This window comes from Temnothorax longispinosus, chromosome 7, assembly GCF_030848805.1.
Source record: "Temnothorax longispinosus isolate EJ_2023e chromosome 7, Tlon_JGU_v1, whole genome shotgun sequence".
NCBI lineage: Eukaryota > Metazoa > Arthropoda > Insecta > Hymenoptera > Formicidae > Temnothorax > Temnothorax longispinosus.
Window position 1 is genome coordinate 11303766 of NC_092364.1, and position 17519 is coordinate 11321284.

A 17519-nucleotide genomic window follows, 5' to 3' on the forward strand; every position below is an offset into this window, starting at 1 on the left:
GCTTACGGAGCAGCGTGCGGTGAAAGGGGGGGAAACCGCGTACCATCTCGCGCCACCCCCGCCCGCGAGATACGAGCCGCCGGCAGCAGAACGGCGTTCTATGAATGGGTCAGAGGCTTATAATTTGATGCGCAAGTGGGACCTGCATTTTTCGGGCACGCGCGGTAGTGACGCGGAAGCATTTTTGATGCGAATACAAGAAGCTCGCGCGATAATCCCTATTAACGACGGGGACCTCTTCAAGTGTTTGCCATTGTTCTTGTCGGGAACCGCGCTCTATTGGGTGCGTCTGGAAAGTCCGAGCTGGCGTAATTGGCGCGATTTTGAGACTGCGTGGAGAACAAGGTTCGGGGATCCGGATTATCATTATACGCTCAGAGAAGAAGTTCTGCGCCGGACGCAGGGAGAACACGAGTCCGCCGCGGATTATATCACGTGTCTACGCGCTTTATTTGGTAGGATGAACCCCCCCTGGACCTTGGCGGAACAACTCACTCTCACGCACCGTAATCTGTTGCCGCGGTTACAAATCGCGATTCGCCGGTTCGAGTTCGCGGACTTCCACACTCTTGAGGATCTGGCCACACGGCTGGAGCGTAGTTTTCTTGCGGACAAGAATTATCGACCTCCGTTACCCCCGGAGCAGTCGATGTTCCCGGATCTCGCGTATCACGCGCCTAAGGGGAAACCCAAAACTCCGGGTACGGTTGCTGCGGGAGAGGCCGTCGGCCAACCGGGGGGACGACGTGGGAGGGCTCGGAAGGCCGCGTCAACGGCTGCCGCAACGGCTACCACCGCGACCGCGAGTGCATCCGCTCCTCAGGCCGCGGCCGGAGCTGGGACCGGCGACCCCGGGATGAAGTGCTGGAACTGCGAAAAACTCGGGCATCGGGCGCGGGAGTGTACCGAGCCGCGTCAGCTGCATTGCTATCGTTGCGGGAAGCGCGGCTTTACATCGAAAACTTGCCCTTCGTGTTCGGGAAACGCGGAGGGGAGTGCGTAGAACGGGTCCCTACGGCTCCGAGTTACGAGAACGAGGCCCGAACCGCAGAAGTCTCGGCGAAAACGTTACCGGAATCGAACGTTACCTTTGAGCCAACCGAGTGGCCCCCATTGCAATATCTTGAAATTCGCGTGGGAGGTTGCCCTCTATTGGCCCTCGTAGATTCCGGGTCGAGTCGTACCCTTATCGGTCGAGAAGGGATGGAGAAAATCGAAAAGTTAGGAATACAAACGGAACGCGGGAGAGGAGCGCGAATCCGTATGGCCAACGGGCAATTGGCCACGATTCAAAGCGAAATCTCCGCAACCATACGCTTGAAAGATCGAAGCGCTAGAATTTCCGTGGGATTGTTACCTGATTTAGCGGTACCTTGTATAATTGGGATGGATTTCTTGACCAAATTCGGAGTAGCGTTAGACTTCGCCCGGGCCGAGTGGTACTTTGCGAATAGGCCACGTGCTCGTTATCGTTTCCACTCGGATGCGACCCCGCGCGCGTGTTGTGGATTAGCCGAGTTAACGCCGGATCAAAAAGAGCACTTGAAAAATTTTTTACGGACTATCGCGACGCCCCCGGAGAACCCGGGGCTAACGAACTTAACGGAGCACAAAATAGAGGTGGGGGATCACCCGCCCATTAAGCAACGGTGCTATATGGTTTCGCCAAAGGTCCAGGAGGCGATTCGCGCGGAAGTCGATAAGATGTTGCAGGCCGGAATTATTGAGCCTTCTGCTAGTCAATGGTCCAACCCGATAGTAATGGTTAAGAAAGCGAATGGGAAATACCGGTTCTGTTTGGATTTTCGGGGGGTGAATAAAGTATCGAAAAAGGATGCATATCCCATACCACCCATGGACAGTATTCTAAACAAATTGCGTTCCGCAAAGTACATTTCAACGATAGACTTAAGCCAGGCGTACTTCCAAATACCCCTGAGCCAAGACAGTCGCGAAATTACTGCGTTTAGCGTACCGGGGAAAGGACATTACCACTTCATCCGAATGCCATATGGTCTAACGGGAGCACCCGCGACTTTCCAGCGATTACTGGATGGTCTGATCGGTCCGGAAATGGAACCATTCGTATTCAATTACCTCGATGACATAATAATCGCCACTGAAACGTTCGAGGAACATCTCGAGTGGTTAAAGCGCGTGTTGGATAAAATCACGAAAGCCGGCCTAACAATCAATATGGAGAAATGCGAGTTTTGCCGTTCGCAAGTCCGTTACCTGGGATTCGTCGTGGAAAAGGGGGGCTTATCGGTCGATCCCGAGAAAACGAAGCCCATAATGGAATATCCGGCTCCCCGAAACCTCCGACAATTACGTCGCTTTTTAGGAATGTCGTCTTGGTATCGCAGATTTATACCCCAGTTTGCCACCCTTAGCGAACCGTTGAATCGCCTTTTGAGAAAAGGCAGGCGCTGGGAATGGGGGGATGAGCAGAATCGCGCCTTCGAAAGTATCCGCGAAAGCTTAATGTCTGCCCCCGTTTTGACGTGCCCGAATTTTGAAGAACCGTTCGTTCTACAAACTGATGCGAGTTCCGTAGGCTTGGGGGCCGTATTGACGCAGAGGTTAGGGGGTGAAGAGCGCGTAATCGCATATGCCAGTCGCGTCTTATCCGACACCGAGACAAGGTATTCGGTAACGGAACAGGAATGCTTAGCCGTCGTTTGGGCCATCCGAAAATTTCGACCGTATTTGGAGGGATATACGTTTACGGTGGTCACCGACCATAGTAGTTTGAGATGGCTTCATAACCTTAAGAATCCGACAGGTCGGTTGGCTCGATGGGCTCTAGAGCTTTTAGAGTATGATTACACGGTCGAATATAGGAAGGGGGCCCTCCACCACGTGCCCGACGCGTTGTCACGCATGTATGAGAAGGGGGAGGAGGGACTCGTGAGTGCCGTTGTGGAAGTGCCGGAATGCGTAGATACCACCGACCCCTGGTATAGGAAACGATTCCAGGAAGTAATTACCGCGCCGAAGAGATTCGCGCATTGGAGAATCGTAGACGGTCAGTTGTATTTCTTGCGGCCGAGACCGGTCATTTCCGACATAGTAGAGGACCTCGATAGATGGAAATTAGTGTTGCCGCGAGAACAGCGGGGACAGGCTTTAAGAGAATCGCATGACGCCCCTCAGGCTGGACACCTGGGTATTGAAAAGACGTATCAACGCCTTGCGGTCGCGTATTACTGGCCGAATATGTTTAGAGACGTAACAAGGTACCTTCGGACGTGTGATACCTGCCAAAGAACGAAAGTAGAGCAGGCGGGTCCGGCGGGCTGGATGGGACGTCGTGTGATAGAGGGACCGTGGACTGCGATCGCCGCAGATATCGTGGGACCGCTGCCGCGTAGTAAGGCCGGTCATCAGTATTTGCTCGTAATTCAAGATCTTTTTACGAAATGGGTGGAGATAAAAGCGTTGCGGGCGGCCACGGGTCCAAAAATTCGGGAGGCTCTCGAGGATTTAATCGTGTCTCGGTGGGGTACACCCAAAATTCTGCTGACGGACAACGGTACGGAATTTATTAATCGGGTCATTAAGAATTTTGCGGAGGAAAATGGTATAACGCACACGACAGTGCCCCCGTACCACCCTCAGGCGAATCCGGTAGAAAGAGTCAATCGAGTATTAAAGACTATGGTAGTGGCCTTTATAGAGAAAGATCATAGGGAGTGGGACCTCCATTTGCCGCATTTTCGATTCGCGTACAACACCGCATTCCATTCGTCATTGGGCACCTTTCTGAATTTCGGGCGTGAGTTGACGCCACCCCATTCTTTGCGCGATCGGGGAAACGAGGCTCCCGAGGTGGAAGCGCGGGACCCCGAGGAGTGGTCGCAACGAATGAAGAAGTTGCATGCCATCCAGGAGTGGGTGGCCGAGAACCTCGACCAGGCGAATCAAAAACAAGCCGCGCACTATAATTTGCGCAGGAGACCGCGTAGGTTTCGTGTCGGCGATCTCGTTTTGCGACGGCAACATGTATTGTCTTCCGCCGCGCAGGGCGTGGCCGGAAAATTGGCACCGAAATTTCAGGGTCCGCTTCGAATCAAACGAGTGATTTCTCCGGCAGTATACGAGGTGGAGCAGCCGGATGGATCACCCGCGGGTAAAGTTCACGTGCAGGATCTTAAACCCTACCACCCTCCAAATGTTTAGAGATACCTGGCGAGATACCTGGGCGAGATACCGAGTCATGCCGTATGTCTGGCGGGACGGACGCCGACCGCCGAGCTTAATGCGGTGCTTGTTGAGGCAGTGTGACGTCCTGGGTGATGCGAGGTGGCTTCGATCCGGCAGAACGTCTCCGTTGATGGGTTCTTTTTCTTGCAGTTAAGGAGGTAAAACCCCAGGATAATTAGCTGTTGGTCGGCGATGTAGATTATGGCTCCTTGGATCCGTGGAAGGTAGGTAATTCAATAATCTCCAATAATCTTTATCTTTCTTTTGATATAAAAAAGTATGATATTTATTGTAGAACTTTTACGATATAAGTGGTTTATGTGGGAGGATGGAACAAGTATGAGATATGTGACCTTTCCTGGCTCGTTCCACACTCTCCGTCGAGAGGGTGAAAGATTCCGCTTTTATACAATTTTGGAAACGGTAGTGGGAGGTGACCGCACCTCGTTACAATGAGTCATAAGGCGTTGTCTAGCGGATGTGAGTCTACTTCTAGGGGTGTGGCTCGCTTGCCAGCAATGAGTCATAGGGTGGTGTCTTGAAATTCATTACCTTATATGGTCATGCGTTGCGCTCTGCTTTGACATGTCCATATATGGTCTATGCAAGGACTAGATTCACTCGAATGGGTCATACAGGTGACTCGTCTGAATTCTATTTTTATTCTCTAGTCTAACAGCGATTTGTATTGAGAGCGATACTTTCTTTCATTATGAAATTTCAATATGACTTTTATTATAAAGAAAAATAAGAAATCTTTAATATTTGAATTTTTAAAATGTGAAAATATATATTGAATATTATTTAAATTTTCTTTAGACATACTTTACATAGGGTAGAATAATTCAATAGTACAATTAAAGTCATTATTAGCATGTCTAAAGTATAAAAGATATTGCTCTCTTCGTCTAACAGTTACTATAGTATATCTGACTCTCTCTTTCTCTCCTTCAGATCGTACAATATTCGCATCTCGCTCGGATTCGCGTTCCTTATGCTACGCATGTACAATTCTATCTTTCTCAGGTTCGTGAGTGGCGCTTCAGCGTTTGACGCTTGAGATTTATATTAATTTTAGTAAGTACATATATATATTTTGTTAATAATAATAACACTGATAAAAGTGATTTTAGCAATGGCAACAATGATTCTAATATCATGTTAATAATGTATCATGCAGGTAGGAGTGGTCAGCATTCTCATTAGTACGGAAATCAATGAAATTAAATTGTGTATATATATATATATATATATATATATATATAATAAGATTTTTATTATTTTTATATCTCGCGAATGCTTGGGAATTTGAAAGGAGTGTATAAGAAACATATTGTAAGACTTTCACTAAAGCATAATATAGTATTGGAAAATTTTATTGTTGATATATGTATTTGTTAATAACAATTTATTAATTAAATAAATTAGTACTCTTTAATTCGCGTATTGATATTGTTATGTTCTCTTTATTTAAGAGGTTTTGAATTTCTAACATCATCTTGTTTATGAGCATTTGTTATTTTATTGTTATAAATATTTCGTAAATAAACAATTGCAGAAATAAAAGTTATTATCATTTTTCGTAGGTGTACTGATGCAGAGTTTATGTGCGCAATCAAAATTCGTGTTTACCCGAACGAGTTTTCATCCACATAATTGTTTCATCCACATAATTGCCAATTATATGGACGAATGCAGACGGAGGTATGTATTTTGTTAATTAATTAGGTGTAGCAAGTTGTTAAAAATGATGTTTTTTATACGGGCTTGAAGAGGAAGGTTCAAACTTAATTTACATGCAAACGGGGTATTTTTAGCAGGCGTAGTTTAAGAGATATTAAGGATCGAAGTTCGATCCAGTCGAATTTTCAATAATTAGGGCGTATAATATCAATTATATGGCACAACTCCCATGCTAAACCGTTATACCGGGTGTCTTTCCCTTTGGAATTTTTTGTAGCCTCAACCAGAGGAGTGACGAGGTTTTGACTTATACAAAAGTTATTGTGCATAACCTGGGGCACGTTTTAACGGCTATTATTAGTGTGGTTAATTATTTATTTATAATTGTTTATAAAAATAAGTTGCAAAATCGAACAATCTTGTAGTAGGTATTTTTTCATTAAGTCGATCGGTTTTTTGAGATGATTTTGATGACGTAGTTAGTAAAATGGAATTGATATAATTTTAATTGTTTATAACAATTGTTTTTTAAAAAATATTAATAAGATAATAGTTATTTTAATGTGGTGTTTTTCCATAAATATAAGAGAACGTATTTCTATAATTGTTTTATCTCCGTCGATTTATTTTCATTTTTATTTTAATTTATTAAGAGTCTATAGGGCTATCCTTGTCTTACTCTCTGTGAACTGGTATTAAACTATCCTCGTCTTTCATGGAGTGAATGTTCAATTTTCAATCACGTTTATTAATTTAATTAATTTAAATAGAAAATCGGCGTTAACGTTACTGGTGTTTAGGAGTATGAGAGATTCTATTTTTATCATAATAATAAAGTGTCAAAATTTTTGTTCAGAAATGAAATTTTTCAGCTTTAAAATGTATAAAAGACTAAAATATTAATGTAAAAGTGATTTGGTCTTTGTAAGTCTAAAGGGTAGAAAATTCAAAATGGCGGATGTAAAACTTTAATAATTTATAACTCGAGAACGGTAAGAGATAGAAAGATGGGGTTTCTTTTGTTGTGTTCAGATAATTAAGGGCATTATTTTAGGTTGTTTAAAATTTCTGTGTTTTATGGATTTCCATAATTTTTACTTATATTTCGGAATTAAGAAGAGATATGATGTGGGGTTTTTGTGAGGTTATTTGACATGCTCTGCTGAGTATCTGCAGTGTTTTTATTTATCATCTTTAATAATATTTTTATGATAAATTTTATTGTTAATTAGTTTATTTTGAGAGATACAATAATGGTTTATAATCAAAAGTTATTTGACTTTTTGTGATAGCTCCAGTAATCACATTAACTAGGTTTGTTAATAATATAATTTAATTGTTTATAACAATCACGTTTGAAAGAATGTTAATGAGATAATTATTATTTTATCGTGATAATGTTCTTTAGGCATAAAAGGTTATGTTCTTATGAATAATCTACTTTTAATTAATTTATTTATATTTTATTTTAATTTTCTGAGTTTATTCTTATGGAACATGTATTTATTTGTGTGTTGAATTGAATTTATATTGCATAAAAGATCTCATAAAGCTTGTAATATTCATTTATGATCAATTTTAGTAATTCTGGGGAATTTTAACAAGCAATTGTCCAAAAGTTTATAGTGTGATTCATGAAAATGGGCTTAAGCTTGAAAGGGTACCTTAAGGCAGCCATGTTCTCTAGGCTTGTGTCTACTATTTTAAGAACGCGTGCTCGCATCAGCTGAGTGATTGTTGTGACAGTTAAGTTAAGGTGTGATTATTTATTCTGATATTGTTTTCAGGTGCTGTGCAATTAGGATGGAAATCGAAAAAATTTATGCGGCTGGAATATAGCGGTGATTATACCGTCAGACGTGACAGCAGTTTTGGGAGCGGCATGAGGAGGTGTTGTACCTCTTCCACATAGTGGACCGCACGTTTTGGCGCGACCTGGAGGAAGTAGCCCAGCAATACCAGGCGGTGGCCTGGCTTGACGGAAGCAGGTATGGTCGGGTTCTGGGTCGGAGTCGGGAGATACATATCTTCACCCGAGATGCGACCACCCAGGCCCGCCCAGAGACCGCCACCACGGGCACCCAACAGGCGATGCCGATGAGAGACGCGGGCGTGCAGGCTTGCCCGGAGACCACCACCGCCGCCACCCAGGACAGCGGCCCGGAAAGGAGGACCGCCAGGGTACAAACGATGGAGCCAGCAGAGGGCGGGTGGGGTGAGCGACGAGCGCCCTTGCCGGAGCCTGATGCCCGGGGACCGAGCCGTAGGGGCTGTTGGAATTGCGGAGCGGACACGCACGAATATATGCACTGTCCGCATCCCCGGCAACCCTTTTGCTACGGGTGCGGGGAGCGGGGGGTCACTCTCCCGGATTGTCGCCGCTGTGGCCCCGCATACCGGCGCACGGTGCCCTACACGGCTCCCAGAGGGCCCCGCGATAGGGTGATAGGCCGCGAGCGAGAGAGGAGTCGCGAGCGGCGGGGGAGCCGCGACCGACAACGGAGCCGCGATCGGCCGAGGAGTCGAGGTCGCCCCGGACGACCCTAGTTACCGGTTGCCGAGGTCGGGAGGGCCGCCTGCCTGACGACGAGGGCCGTCTCACCCGAGGATCGATGGCCTCGACGGGATCCCTTTATTGCGTTCTGTCGCGAAGACTGTCTCCCTGTGATCGATGGCCCCCGAAATAAATGTTTTTTATATGGTATTTCTGTGTGTTTCCTGGATTTCCTCATGCATGTGTGGAGTCGAATTCGTGCCCGTGAGTGGGCGTAAGAACTAGTCGCCGCGTTTTTACGTACGCGTTGCACCCGTCGGTGGGAGAGCGCACCGCGATTTCTCCGAGACTAATTGGGGGGAAGGTAGGTCTGTGGCGGATTGCTCGGGATGACTCGAATGTGAAGTGTTGCGTACGGTGGCGTGGTATAGTAATGGGTTACGATATTGTTTGGTCTCTATCTTCCGAAACATTTACCCGAACTACTCTGACGCCGGAGTGGTGATCCAAAGTCCGGGTCGGGGCTCTCCCCCTCGGCGCTCGTCTGGGGAGGGGGAGTTGTGACGTGACAAGTCGCGTCTCCTTCCCGGACGGGCTCGGCCGAGGAGAATTCGGGGATGCCTCCTCGTTAGAGCGAGAGGGGGGGCGGTTGCGTATATTAATTGGTCTAATTAAATATTAAGTTTTAAGGGATTGCCGGTGGTGACCGGACTTCATCTGTAACGGCCGGAGGCCGCAACGAGGAAGGGCAGAAGATTACGGAGACGGCCAGGGGACATGGCGAGAAGTCGGGTCGCCCGAACCTCCCCGCAAATGCGTGAGCGTCGCCGGCCGGAATACACCCCGCACTCGGTCGCAACCACGGCAGTATAACGATCTGGAAGACCCCGGGTCACCCCCGATTGAATTGCCAGTCGGACGAGGGTGCCGAGGAGCGGCCCAGGGAAAGGAACAGCCCTGGGGCCGTCACCCCGGGGGGATGCCGGTGGACGGGGCCGAGGCCCGGCCAGCCTGACCCCGAACGCCGACTCGATCATCGCGGCCCGGACAGCCGGTTGAATCGAAAAGCTTGCGCCGAATCGGAGGTGATTGCAGCGGCGCCGCCGGAAAGGGAGGCGCGCGAGAAGCTGAGGCGCCGACGAGAGCGCCCTGGAGTTGGAGTGGCGCCCCCGGAAGGAGCGGCGCACGTGCGGCCTAGGCGCAGGAAGCGCTAGGATCGGCAATCCGGTCGAGCGACACGCACAGCGCAGGCGCGGGGAACCGGCGCGATCCCGGCAGGCTATCGTTTCCGATACTGTCGTGCCGGCTAGCGAGCCTAGAGGATCTCCCGGATTTCGAGCTGCCCGGACTACCGAAGGGACGACGCAAATTTGTAAGGTCACCACTCTGGCGTCCCCGCGTTAAGAGAAGAGGGTTCGCTCGAGGCATCGGCCCGTGGCACACGTTGGTTACCGGAGTTACGCAGGATACCTGTGTACCGAGTTAGAGCGTGCGATACCTTGCGCTCGCCTTAGGGTAGCGTCGTGTGGAAAATGTGCCAGGGCCTTGCCGAGAGTGAGCTCTCTAATGCGTAGAGACCATTTGTGCCCTCCCCGCGAGCACCGCCACGGCCGACAGTCGCGTGGCGTGGAGATGTGTGAATCGAAGTAATCGTGTCGCGTTTATGTAGCGTCTCGTCTAATTGATGTAAGTAATCGTATCGCGTTATTCGTGATAGTGTCGCGTTTCATTGTGATAGAGTTTATGTTCGTAATCGTGTCGCGTTTCATTGGGATAAAGTTTATTCGTAATCGTGTCGCGTTTTGGCCATATTTAAGCTCATCATCGTGTCGCGTCTTGGCCATATTAACGAGAGTGAGAATGAGAGTGAGGTCTTGCGTGGCGATAACGGGAGCGGGTTGTGCGGGTAACGGCGAGCCGCGAGTGGTCAGGTAATTTGAAGGGCACTCGCCCTCGTATTTGAGTAACGTATCCGGGCCCTCGAGGACGGCGAAAATTGTGTTTGGCGGGACGGAAAGATCGACGGGATCGGCGTGGGGCCGCGGAATCTCCGTACTCGCTAGAGAATTCGGGATTCGCGTGGCAAGCCGCGGGATCGTCCGCGATACGTGTCCTTATTTCGTGTTCGGGGGCAATCGCCGGCCAGCGTGGTCGACTCGGCGAGGTCGCCCATACTTTTTGCGTCGCGCGGAATCGAAGTGGCCCGGGTGTGCGTTGAAGGAGCTGCCGAAGGTGAGGCGAGCGGTTCATCGGCCTCGTGGCGTAAGTTCATGGTGTTGAAGCCGGGTACCGCGATACCTGAATCGTCATTATTTCTGTTAAGCTTTCGTGTGTGTTCGTCTGTGTTTATCTGTTGCGTTGAGAACTTCGCGAGTATGAGTCTACGGGGTTTCATAGGGTTTATTGCGTCCGCGGCATTCGTGCGACCGCCTAGCCGACATTGTTGCGGTAATACGAGACTCAGATCGATTATACCTACACCTTGATACTAAATATATATTTTGTTATTATTATTTATTTTCTTGTGAGTGTGATTAATTGTGTGACGCCTCTCTCCGAATTCCCTGAAAGAGCCCTACGCCCGGAAGTATTGCCGGGAATATCGTGTTAGAGATTATAGTGTACGGTGGTGCAATTCGTTGCACCTGGCGCCCAACTTTGGTGTCGGAATTAGTTACGCGTGCCGCCAATCCTCGATAGCCCTCCACCGGATTGCGGGACCGGGGGAAAAAGCGTCGCAATGTCTAAAGTCTCTTTTAGGGGCAGCTTTGCTACTTCAAAGAAAATCCTAGAATACAAATAAAATTGAATAAACATTGATTATTCACGAAAATATGTTTCAATATATGTATATATAAATTATAACGTATATAATAACTATATATAAAGTGTAACATGTTTAATATAAAAAAAATACATACCAAAAAGTAAATACTTACTTGTGGCTGTACTTACTGTGGACAGTCTTTAATGCTTCTTCGTGTTTCCTATGCAAGCTCTGGTTTAAAATATTGCAAATATCTCTTATGTCGTCAAGTTTATAACCGCTATAGTATTCTAATGTTGGATTCCATCCTCCCAAGTCCGTCATTAGCAACGCCAGTAACAACGCCGCCGCTGCCATTTTACTATCGCTAAACCTGATCATTGTATAATCCATCAGAGAATGTTCCAGTATGTACCGAGCCAGAGTTAACGTGGGCATAGACACCTTGGCACACTATTTTCAGATAGTAGTGATTGAATTAGTATACGTTTATATAGATTCCATTTGAATAAGACGGATATTTTATTGAAGAATAAAATAAAAAATCAAAACATTAGTCTCCAACAAAAGAAGGTAATTAATCTTCTACAACCTGTTGTTTTAAAAATAATATATGTACTTCTTTCTACAGTAAATATTATGTTTATTAGTTGAGTACATAAAATTTACATATTGAAAAAGAAAAATGTCAAGCGCTTTTGCTCAAACTCCAACACGGGAATTCAACACAAATCTTCCACTTGCTAATTGCTACTATAACTAAGCAATTCAGGCCTTGTGCATTGTCCTTATGATTATATCTTCTACTCCAAAAATATATTAGTTTTAAATCTAATTTTGAGTAGTAAGACCAACCTTTTCTTTTAAAAAATTATTATTTTACAGAAGAAATAATGTAAAATGCCTAATATATTTATTTAAATCCTGGGACAGAATAATTTCTGGGATACCCGATATAAATTGTTAACTTTGTGAATATCTTACCCTGGCATAACGCCAAAGAAATCTGTAAGAGAGAGGTATTCCCAGGTCAAAATTGACTATTTTTAAAATACTTGATTCCATTTTCATCAGCTCCCTTTGTGTGTAAGCGCCGTCACATATATACAAATCTTCCACCATTGGTGGTATTCTTTCCTAAAGTTAAAGTTAAGAATAAAATAAGTTTTTGTTATTTTGGGTTTACTGCTCGACATGAGCACAATTTTATCAGGCAAAAATTTGTGTAGCAGAGATATTATAATAAAACTTACGTCAAACTTGCTTGCTATAAAAAGACTCGCAGCGCCGAGCAGTTGTAGAGTTTCTTTCCCGACTGTCATCTTTGTTAGGTATAGATCGACCAGTTTTACAGCCAGATATAAGGTCTCGTGATTCAACTCAAACGACTCCTGCATCTCGACCATTCAATCGATCAGTAGCGCTCTCATCCACTGCGAGAGGCATACTTGCCGATCCATGTAATTGCCGATGAGGAATAGGCGTTCTCGTTCTTTCAGATACTCGAAGATGTCCATCGTATAGTGTAACACCTGGTACGGATCTAGCCATTTCTCGACATCAAAGTCCCATTGGACACCTTCGGGTAATTGTTTTATTACAGGTATTGCGATCAACAAACTGGCGGCCGAAACCTTATCCTCACTCGCAGAAGGCGATGGTTCACTTTGTTCATCTTTCTCCGTTTGTTTTTCCACTGATTTCTCCCTTTTCTCATTTGTTTTTTCATCAACCTGTATATATTTAGTCTATTAGTACTGCATACACGGAATAAAGTAAAACAAAATATAGTAAATTGCATGATAAAGTATATTATACGGTATGAACCTGTCTTAGTTTAAGGTATAAATTTATTTGCCGGGATTTAGTTGCACATTTCGGGCCGATTCCCGAGGCGACGCCTCTTATACCCCCACTACCGCTCGAGGCTCAGCGGCCGAGCTGCCGATCGCTCATGTGACGCGTCATCTCAGGAGCGTCGCGCGTGCTATGCATGATGCAACTGTAATCTCCCTCGAATAATATTAAGTAGCTAGTTAGAACAGTTTTTACTTCAATAATTAATAATTGAACATCTTTATATTATTATTATTATTATTATTAATATTCTATGTATATATATTGTTGCTATTAAATTACATATTTAAATCAAGCCTGTAATAATTATATAATATTTTATTTGGAACTCTTATTTTGTGTGCTTCACTTATAACAAAATTACATAATAATCTCTTTATTTTCGCAATATATATAGAATATAATTAATTAAAAAATCGGTAAGCGTGGTGTGTGTAGAAATATGTAGATACACTATATATAATTATTATTGTATAATTATAATTAGGATAATAGTTTTCACGCCACCCATGAGGTACTATTCCTGACGCGTTTTTGACGTAGAACTACGTCTTTCTCGGGGGGTATGGGGGTATGACTGCAACGTTTTCTTGCAACGTTTTCATGCAACGTTTTCTTGCAACGTTTTCATGCAACGTTTTCTTTTTCTCGAAAAGTATTAAAGAAAAATATACTTTATTATATAGTTTTTGAAAGCTCTCGATGTAAGCTAAATGTTTTCGTGGTTAATTTTTCGATATGGGTTTGTTCTCGAAAAGTATTAAAGAAAAATATACTTTATTATATAGTTTTTGAAAGATTTCGATGTAAGCTAAATGTTTTCGCTCATCGTTGGTTATGTTCTCTTGATACTTCATCGATTTTTCGAAAATTTTTTAATATTGGGAATTTTGGATAGTGCGACCTCTTCGTTGGTTGCTAAATGTTTTCGCTCTTCGTTGGTTATGTTCTATTCTAATAGACGTAGTTCTACGTGTTAATTGCGGCACAGTTGTTACTGTGTTTGTTAATTTTTTTTAAGTGGTTTTCCCAGTAGGCCTACTCCACTGAAGAGAAAAATAATGTGAAATTTATTAATAAACGAAAGAGCTAGCTCGCATTAATACAGTTAGTGATTTATCGTTTAAGCTTAAAAAAAAATGTTTATCGGTTTTTATGATTTCCATTTTCGAAAACGAGCATTCACATAAGAATGTGGGTCCAAAATGAAAAAAAATTCGAAAACAAAAATTTTTAAGATTAGGGTAACTTGAATTATTTAAAATCTTAAAAAAATCCGCTCCTTTTTCTGGACAAGTCTTGAGGGAAAGATTATTTTACCAATCGCAAAGTTCCTCTTGATATTCTAAATTTTGTTCTTCGATTTCCGCAGTGAAAGGATTTTCACAAAGAACTAAGTCCTTTCTAAGACTTTCAAAGTCAGTGAAACGCGTGTCGAACTGACTTATTAAAGAGTCAATTAAATAAAAATATTTTTTAAAATTGCAAACTGTGCCGTATTCTTCGAAGAGAATCTGGCAAGAAGGGTAGAAATGAAGAGTGTCTTTTTCTAAGTGATTTTTAAATAAAACTAGTTTCCTACGAAATGAGTCAATATGACTATATAACTAATTAACTATATAACATATTGTCTGGTTGATCTTTTGCAGCTTTGAATTTAAAATATTTAAATGATTAATTACATCGGTGATGAAAGCGAGTTCACAAAGAAACTCTGTGTCTTCGAAGAGAGATTTAATGTCATCATCTTTGGCAATAGACATTTCTTGCAAGAAAAGGAAGATCTCTTTTCTCATCGCAAAAAACTTCTCTAAACATTTCCCAGCACTGAGCCATCGGACTTCACAATGTAGGGGTACATCTGTATAAAGTGCATTATGCTCATCGAGAAAGTGTTGAAATTTACGATGAGAAAGAAACTTATGGCCGCCTTTTATTAAATTAATGATTTTTGTAACAGTTTTTATGGCGGTAGATAATTTTATAGCTTTCCCACATAAGCTTCATGATGAATAATACAATGAATAAGGGGGAATTTTAAATTGCGCTGCTTTAGTTGACCGAAGAAACCAATTTTTTGACCTGTCATCGCTCTTGCGCCATCTGTTACTATGGCTGAACATTTTGAAAAATTGGTGTTAAATTTTTGAAGAGTTTGTTCAACGGCTCTAAAAATATCTAAACCTGTTGTTGTGTCATATAATGGAACAAAATCTAACAGCTCCTCGACATGTGAAAAATCGTTTTGTACAATTCGAGCAAAAATACTCAATTGACTCACATGTCGATTATCGGTGCTTTCATACAAACTGTAATTTAAAAAAACATTCACTTAATTGACTCATTAATAAGTCAGTTCGACACGCGTTTTATTGACTTTGAAAGTCTTAGAAGGGACTTGGTTCTGTTCGAATATCCTCTCACTGCGGAAATCAAAGAACAAAATTTAGACTTAATTCAAGATTTAATTCAAGAGGAACTTTGCGATTTGTAAAATAATCTTTCCCTCAAACTTGTCCAGAAAAAGGAGCGGACTTTTTTAAGATTTTAAATAATTCAAGTTACCCTAATCTTACAAATTTTGGTCTTCGATTTTTTTTCCATTTTGGACCCACATTCTTATGTGAATGCTCGTTTTTGAAAATGGAAATTATAAAAACCGATAAACATTTTTTTTAAGCTTAAACGATAAATCATTAACTTTATTAATGCGAGCTAGCTCTTTCGTTCATTAATATATTTTTCTCTTCAATGGAGTAGGCCTACTGGGGAAATTACTTTTAAAAAACGCGTCAGGAATAGTACCTCATGGGTGGCGTGGAAACTATTATCCTAATTATAATTATACAATAATAATTATATATAGTATCTACATATTTCTACACACACCACGCTTACCGATTTTTTAATCAATTATATTCTATATATATTGCGAAAATAAAGGGATTATTATGTAAATTTGTTATAAGTGTAGCACACAAACTAAGAGTTCCAAATAAAATATTATATAATTATTACAGGTTTGATTTAAATATGTAATTTAATAGCAACAATATATATAAAATATTAATAATAATAATAATATAAGGATGTTTAATTATTAATTATTGAAATAAAAACTGTTCTAACTAGCTACTTAATATTATTCGGGGGAGATTACAGTTGCATCATGCATAGCACGCGCGACGCTCCTGAGATGACGCGTCACGTGAGCGATCGGCGGCTCGGCCTCGAGCGGTAGTGGGGGTATAGGAGGCGTCGCCTCGGGAATCGGCCCGAAATGTGCAACTAAATCCCGGCTCTCTATTACTCTCGCGTCTAAAATTACAACGGAATCGTCGAATTGGGATTCGCGTTCGACTACGCTGTTCGGGTGTAATTCCGGTTCCGATTCGCTTTCGCTTGAGTAGTACGCGTCTAAATTTCTACGCACGGTTTCGCGATTGTCGCTTACGACTTCTTCGGTCGTTTGCACGAGGCTTAACGGTCTATTTCTACGCGCTCGTCGTGACGTCTCGCTATGGAGCCACGATTGATTTAGTTCCGCAGGTGGATTTTCGTTTTCCGACATCTACGGTGATTGCGCTTTACATAATTTGCTTAATTGACTTACATTAGGGTCGCTAGTCGCATGTTGCTGGTCGGTGCTCGTGCCGCCTTATCTGTCGGTGAGCCTCCGTTGAGGTAGGTCGGTGCCTTCTCGGGTTACGCTGCTCGCTTGTCCCTTGTCGGCCGCTACCGTGTTGTCCGTTGCTTTTGAATCTGGCTGCCGTGTCTCCGTTGAGGATGTTGCACTGCCTTACTGATTCATTTATTTTTCTGTTTCAGCTGCCGTTCCCGTCTTCCTGCCAATGGATCCCTCACGCTGCCACCATTTGTTGTGCCCCGTTTTTGGATAGGGACACCGGGATTTTTTTTTTCCACGGAGGAGGCGGGATTATTAATGAATACAATACACGGCACTTTTAATAAACTGATCGTATAATTAACTCTGATTGCTCGTTATTACAGAAAATGCCCGTTACCGATCTGCTCCCTGACTCCGATTGCCCTCTTGTCTCCTGTTCTCGCTTCCTTTTGTATCCTCGTTTTGTCCTTCGATATCGCTGAGTTGCTCGATCGTATGTGGGCTGATCGCGCAACTCATCTCTTGCTGATTCGGCGTTGCGTAATTCTTTCGGGCTTTTGCGGTCGCGTTCCCTATTGTTATTCTCGGTCTTTCTTAATACTATTCATATTTTATTATTACATTAATTGGGGCCGCAACAACATTTTTTATTAAATAATTCAGTAGCCGTTATACGCCACCAATAAAAATTACATGTAGGGATAATAAACCTTTCTATAGCTTTATCAGATAAGAAAATAATTATATTGATGACATATATAAAATAATTAAAAAATTGTAATTAAAGCCTTAAAAAAATGTGATAAACAAGTAATAAATAATAAGCCAAAGCTTTTCTAACAAAATATGCCATTCAATAACAATGCGCCTTTATGCCTTGACCG

The 17519-nt window shown here is 43.4% G+C and overlaps 1 long non-coding RNA gene and 1 pseudogene across 3 annotated transcripts; one reads left to right on the top strand and one right to left on the bottom strand.

Moving 5' to 3' along the window:
- The first annotated feature begins 4283 nt into the window (after positions 1–4283).
- Positions 4284–7758, top strand: LOC139816070 (uncharacterized). 3 transcript variants are annotated; one of them, XR_011732912.1, is made up of 5 exons: positions 4284–4430; positions 4502–4686; positions 5161–5283; positions 5793–5910; positions 7677–7758. It is a non-coding gene; the product is annotated as an uncharacterized lncRNA (long non-coding RNA). The 3 variants fall into 3 exon arrangements; XR_011732911.1 differs by having other exon boundaries at positions 4284–4844; XR_011732910.1 differs by having other exon boundaries at positions 4284–4686.
- Positions 7759–11053: 3295 nt separating this feature from the next.
- On the bottom strand, positions 11054–16578 carry LOC139816945 (G2/mitotic-specific cyclin-B3-like; annotated as a pseudogene).
- Positions 16579–17519: the final 941 nt, after the last annotated feature.